The sequence below is a fragment of the Oncorhynchus mykiss genome, chromosome 10 (assembly GCF_013265735.2).
Source record: "Oncorhynchus mykiss isolate Arlee chromosome 10, USDA_OmykA_1.1, whole genome shotgun sequence".
Taxonomy (NCBI): Eukaryota; Metazoa; Chordata; class Actinopteri; order Salmoniformes; family Salmonidae; genus Oncorhynchus; species Oncorhynchus mykiss.
In genome coordinates, this window is record NC_048574.1 from 87,664,090 (window position 1) to 87,671,421 (window position 7,332).

The following is a 7,332-nucleotide window of genomic DNA, read 5'->3' on the forward strand; positions in this document are numbered from 1 at the left end:
TATGTTATGTACCTATAGATCAATACACTGACTGACTGATATGTTATGTACCTATAGATCAATACACTGACTGACTGATATGTTATGTACCTATAGATCAATACACTGACTGACTGATATGTTATGTACCTATAGATCAATACACTGACTGACTGATATGTTATGTACCTACAGATCAATACACTGACTGACTGATATGTTATGTACCTATAGATCAATACACTGACTGACTGATATGTTATGTACCTATAGATCAATACACTGACTGACTGATATGTTATGTACCTATAGATCAATACACTGACTGACTGATATGTTATGTACCTATAGATCAATACACTGACTGATATGTTATGTACCTATAGATCAATACACTGACTGACTGATATGTTATGTACCTACAGATCAATACACTGACTGACTGATATGTTATGTACCTATAGATCAATACACTGACTGACTGATATGTTATGTACCTATAGATCAATACACTGACTGACTGATATGTTATGTACCTATAGATCAATACACTGACTGATATGTTATGTACCTATAGATCAATACATTGACTGATATGTTATGTACCTCTAGATCAATACACTGACTGACTGATATGTTATGTACCTATAGATCAATACACTGACTGATATGTTATGTACCTATAGATCAATACACTGACTGACTGATATGTTATGTACCTATAGATCAATACACTGACTGATATGTTATGTACCTATAGATCAATACACTGACTGATATGTTATGTACCTATAGATCAATACACTGACTGATATGTTATGTACCTACAGATCAATACACTGACTGACTGATATGTTATGTACCTCTAGATCAATACACTGACTGACTGATATGTTATGTACCTATAGATCAATACACTGACTGACTGATATGTTATGTACCTATAGATCAATACACTGACTGATATGTTATGTACCTATAGATCAATACACTGACTGATATGTTATGTACCTATAGATCAATACACTGACTGACTGATATGTTATGTACCTATAGATCAATACACTGACTGATGTGTTATGTACCTATAGATCAATACACTGACTGATATGTTATGTACCTATAGATCAATACACTGACTGACTGATATGTTATGTACCTCTAGATCAATACACTGACTGATATGTTATGTACCTATAGATCAATACACTGACTGATATGTTATGTACCTATAGATCAATACACTGACTGATATGTTATGTACCTACAGATCAATACACTGACTGACTGATATGTGATGTACCTATAGATCAATACACTGACTGATGTGTTATGTACCTATAGATCAATACACTGACTGATATGTTATGTACCTCTAGATCAATACACTGACTGACTGATATGTTATGTACCTATAGATCAATACACTGACTGACTGATATGTTATGTACCTATAGATCAATACACTGACTGACTGATATGTTATGTACCTATAGATCAATACACTGACTGACTGATATGTTATGTACCTATAGATCAATACACTGACTGACTGATATGTTATGTACCTACAGATCAATACACTGACTGACTGATATGTTATGTACCTATAGATCAATACACTGACTGACTGATATGTAATGTACCTATAGATCAATACACTGACTGACTGATATGTTATTTACCTATAGATCAATACACTGACTGACTGATATGTTATGTACCTATAGATCAATACACTGACTGATATGTTATGTACCTATAGATCAATACACTGACTGACTGATATGTTATGTACCTACAGATCAATACACTGACTGACTGATATGTTATGTACCTATAGATCAATACACTGACTGTGAATCAGTCTGAATACGAGGTTCATTACATAAACACTCAAGAACAATGTAAATATGACTTTGTTCCCAGACGAGACCAGGTTTAATGTGTGTCTGGGAAACCAGTCCTCAGTCTCTCTACCTCTGTAGCACCAATATAATCATACTACAGTATAGTCTGTCTGTAGCACCAATATGATCATACTACAGTATAGTCTGTCTGTAGCAGCAATATGATCATACTACAGTATAGTCTGTCTGTAGCACCAATATGATCATACTACAGTATAGTCTGTCTGTAGCACCAATATGATCATACTACAGTATAGTCTGTCTGTAGCACCAATATGATCATACTACAGTATAGTCTGTCTGTAGCACCAATATGATCATACTACAGTATAGTCTGTCTGTAGCACCAATATGATCATACTACAGTATAGTCTGTCTGTAGCACCAATATGATCATACTACAGTATAGTCTGTCTGTAGCACCAATATGATCATACTACAGTATAGTCTGTCTGTAGCACCAATATGATCATACTACAGTATAGTCTGTCTGTAGCACCAATATGATCATACTACATACAGTATAGTCTGTCTGTAGCACCAATATGATCATACTACAGTATAGTCTGTCACGTTGTAACACGACAATATTAACGTGGCTTCAACTCCAAACTCAGACTGCTTAAACTCCAAACTCAGACTGCTTAACTCTGTTTTAGGAGTCATGACAATCTGCGAAGGCAACACACGCTGTCAGAGCTGTAGTCACACAGAGCTGTGGTCAAAGTGCTCTCATCTCAACAGCACTACGCTCTCAAATGCTTCTCTCCTACAACCCCCATCACATGAAACTATCTCTCTCTCTTCCTTCTCTCTCTCTTCCTTCTCTCTCTCTCCCCCTGTCTCTGTCTCTCTCTCTTTCTCTCCCCCTGTCTCTCTCTCTCTCTCCCCCCCTGTCTCTCTCTCTATCTCCCCTGTCTCTCTCTCTCACTCCCCGTCTCTCTCCCTCTCTCTCTCTCCCTGTCTCTCTCTCTCTCTCTCTCTCTCTCCCCCTCTCTCTCTCTCTCTCTCCCCCTGTCTCTCTCTTCCTCCCCATATCTCTCTCCCTCTCTCTCTCTCATCCTCCCCCCTTCTCTCTCCCTCTCTCTCTCTTCCTCCCCATATCTCTCCCTCTCTCTCTCTCATCCTCCCCCCCTCTCTCCCTCTCTCTCTTCCTCCCCATATCTCTCCCTCTCTCTCTCTTCCTCCCCATATCTCTCCCTCTCTCTCTCTTCCTCCCCATATCTCTCCCTCTCTCTCTCATCCTCCCCATATCTCTCCCTCTGTCTCTCTCTCATCCCCCCCTCTCTCTCCCTCTCTCTCTCTTCCTCCCCATATCTCTCCCTCTGTCTCTCTCTCATCCTCCCCCCTCTCTCTCTTTTCCTCCCCCTGTCTCTCTCTCTCTCTCTCATCCTCCCCACCCCTCCCTCTCCCCCCTCTCCTCTCATCGCCCTCCTCCTTCCCTCCCCTCCCCTCCCTCCACCTCCCACAGCAGCAGGAAACACCTGTTCTATCAGCTCTTCACCACAGAAACTCAGTGACACACTGAAGCCTCTAACAGCGGTTTGTACTATGACAGTTCCTGTCTAAATAATGCTTAGTTACAACCCAGTGTTAGTGAGAAATGTACATATAGTATTATATACCTTAACAACAGTATTATATACCTTAACAACAGCAACAGTATTATATACCTTAACAACAGTATTATATACCTTAACAACAGTATTATATACCTTAACAACAGTATTATATACCTTAACAACAGTATTATATACCTTAACAACATTATTATATACCTTAACAACAGCAACAGTATTATATACCTTAACAACAGTATTATATACCTTAACAACAGTATTATATACCTTAACAACAGTATTATATACCTTAACAACAGTATTATATATTGTACAGTATTAAATATTATACAATATTATATAGTATACTGTACTAAATATCTTATCGGCAGTATTATATATCCTACAGTATTACATTTTATACAGTATTATATAACTTCCCAACAGTAGTATATATTATACAGTAGTATATACCTTACCAACAGTATTATATAGTATTTATGTAGTATTATGTACAGTGGTGGAAAAAGTACTGAATTGTCATACTGTAGTAAAAGTGAAGAAACCTTCATAGAAAATAACTCCAGTAAAAGTGAAAGTCACCCAGTAAAATACTACTTGACTAAAAGTCAAAGTTTTTGGTTTTAAATATACTTAACTATCAAAAGTAAATGGAATTGCTAAAATATATTTAAGGAGTAAAAGTAAAAGTATTAATAATTTCAAATTCCTTATATTTAGATGGCACAATTTCGTAAAAAAAAAATTGACGGATAGCCAGGGGCCACACTCCAGACATCATTTACAAAGGAAGCATGTGTGTTTAGTGAGTCCTCCAGACCAGAGGCAGTAGGGATGACCAGGGATGTTCTCTGTTTAGTGAGTCCTCCAGATCAGAGACAGTAGGGATGACCAGGGATGTTCTCTGTTTAGTGAGTCCTCCAGATCAGAGGCAGTAGGGATGACCAGGGATGTTCTCTGTTTAGTGAGTCCTCCAGATCAGAGGCAGTAGGGATGATCAGGGATGTTCTCTGTTTAGTGAGTCCTCCAGATCAGAGGCAGTAGGGATGACCAGGGATGTTCTCTGTTTAGTGAGTCCTCCAGATCAGAGGCAGTAGGGATGACCAGGGATGTTCTCTGTTTAGTGAGTCCTCCAGATCAGAGGCAGTAGGGATGACCAGGGTTGTTCTCTGTTTAGTGAGTCCTCCAGATCAGAGGCAGTAGGGATGACCAGGGATGTTCTCTGTTTAGTGAGTCCTCCAGATCAGAGGCAGTAGGGATGACCAGGGTTGTTCTCTGTTTAGTGAGTCCTCCAGATCAGAGGCAGTAGGGATGACCAGGGATGTTCTCTGTTTAGTGAGTCCTCCAGATCAGAGGCAGTAGGGATGACCAGGGATGTTCTCTGTTTAGTGAGTCCTCCAGATCAGAGGCAGTAGGGATGACCAGGGTTGTTCTCTGTTTAGTGAGTCCTCCAGATCAGAGGCAGTAGGGATGACCAGGGTTGTTCTCTGTTTAGTGAGTCCTCCAGATCAGAGGCAGTAGGGATGACCAGGGATGTTCTCTGTTTAGTGAGTCCTCCAGATCAGAGGCAGTAGGGATGACCAGGGATGTTCTCTGTTTAGTGAGTCCTCCAGATCAGAGGCAGTAGGGAGGACCAGGGATGTTCTCTGTTTAGTGAGTCCTCCAGATCAGAGGCAGTAGGGATGATCAGGGATGTTCTCTGTTTAGTGAGTCCTCCAGATCAGAGGCAGTAGGGATGACCAGGGATGTTCTCTGTTTAGTGAGTCCTCCAGATCAGAGGCAGTAGGGATGACCAGGGATGTTCTCTGTTTAGTGAGTCCTCCAGATCAGAGGCAGTAGGGATGACCAGGGATGTTCTCTGTTTAGTGAGTCCTCCAGATCAGAGGCAGTAGGGAGGACCAGGGATGTTCTCTGTTTAGTGAGTCCTCCAGATCAGAGGCAGTAGGGATGATCAGGGATGTTCTCTGTTTAGTGAGTCCTCCAGATCAGAGGCAGTAGGGATGACCAGGGATGTTCTCTGTTTAGTGAGTCCTCCAGATCAGAGGCAGTAGGGATGACCAGGGATGTTCTCTGTTTAGTGAGTCCTCCAGATCAGAGGCAGTAGGGATGACCAGGGATGTTCTCTGTTTAGTGAGTCCTCCAGATCAGAGGCAGTAGGGATGACCAGGGATGTTCTCTGTTTAGTGAGTCCTCCAGATCAGAGGCAGTAGGGATGACCAGGGATGTTCTCTGTTTAGTGAGTCCTCCAGATCAGAGGCAGTAGGGATGACCAGGGGTGTCAGGGAAAATGTATGGAGTAAAAAGTATATTATTTTCTTTAGGAATATTGAGAGGTAAAAGTTGTCAAAAATATGAAAAGTAAAGTACAGATACACCCCAAAAAACAACTTAGGTAGTACTTTAAAGTATTTTTACGGAAGTACTTTACTTATTTTCCACCATAATTTGCAAATAAATTCATTAAAAATCCTACAATGTGATTTTCTGGATTTTTTTTCTCATTTTGTCTGTCATAGTTGAAGTGTACCTATGATTAAAATTACAGGCCTCTCTCATCTTTTTAAGTGGGAGAACTTGCACAATTGGTGGCTGACTAAATACTTTTTTGCCCCACTGTATCTACCGTACCAACGGTATTATATAGTATAATAAACCTTACCAACAGTATTATTTATTTATCCGTCATTTTACCAGGTAAGTTGACTGAGAACACATTCTCATTTGCAGCAATGACCTGGGGAATAGTTACAGGGGAGAGGAGGGGGATGAATGAGCCAATTGTAAACTGGGGATTATTAGGTGACTGTGATGGTTTGAGGGCCAGATTGGGAATTTAGCCAGGACACCGGGGTTAACACCCCTACTCTTACAATAAGTGCCATGGGATCTTTAATGACCTCAGAGAGTCAGGACACCCGATTAACGTCCCATTCGAAAGACAGGGCAGTGTCCCCAATCACTGCCCTGGGATATTTTTTTTAGACCAGAGAAAAGAGTGCCTCCTACTGGCCCTCCAACACCACTTCCAGCAGCATCTGGTCTCCCATCCAGGAACTGACCAGGACCAACCCTGCTCAGTTTCAGAAGCAAGCCAGCAGTGGTATGCAGGGTGGTATGCTGCTGGCAGGAATTATATATTGTATAGTATTATATATTGTATAGGATTATAAACCCTACCAAAGTATGATATAGTATTATAAACCATACCAACAGTATTATATAGTATTATAAACCTTACCAACAGTATTATATAGTATTATAAACATTACCAACAGTATTATATATTATATAGTATTATAAACCTTACCAACAGTATTATAGAGTATTATAAACCTTACCAACAGTATTATATAGTATTTTATACCTTACCACAAGTATTATATAGTATTATAAACCTTACCAACAGTATTATATAGTATGTTATACCTTACCAAAAGTATTATAGAATATTATAAACCTTACCAACAGTATTATATATTATATAGTATTATATATACCTTACCAACTGTATTATATAGTATTATAAACCTTACCAACAGTATTATATAGTATTTTATACCTTACCAAAAGTATTATATAGTATTATAAACCTTACCAACAGTATTATATATTATATAGTATTATATATTGTATATTATTATAAACCTTACCAAACGTTGTATATAGTATTATAAACCATACCAACAATATTATATATTATATAGTATTATATATACCTTACCAACAGTATTATATAGTATTATAAACCTTACCAACAATATTATATAGTATTATATATACCTTACCAACAGTATTATATAGTATTATAAACCTTACCAACAATATAATATATTATATAGTATTATATATTGTATAGTATTATA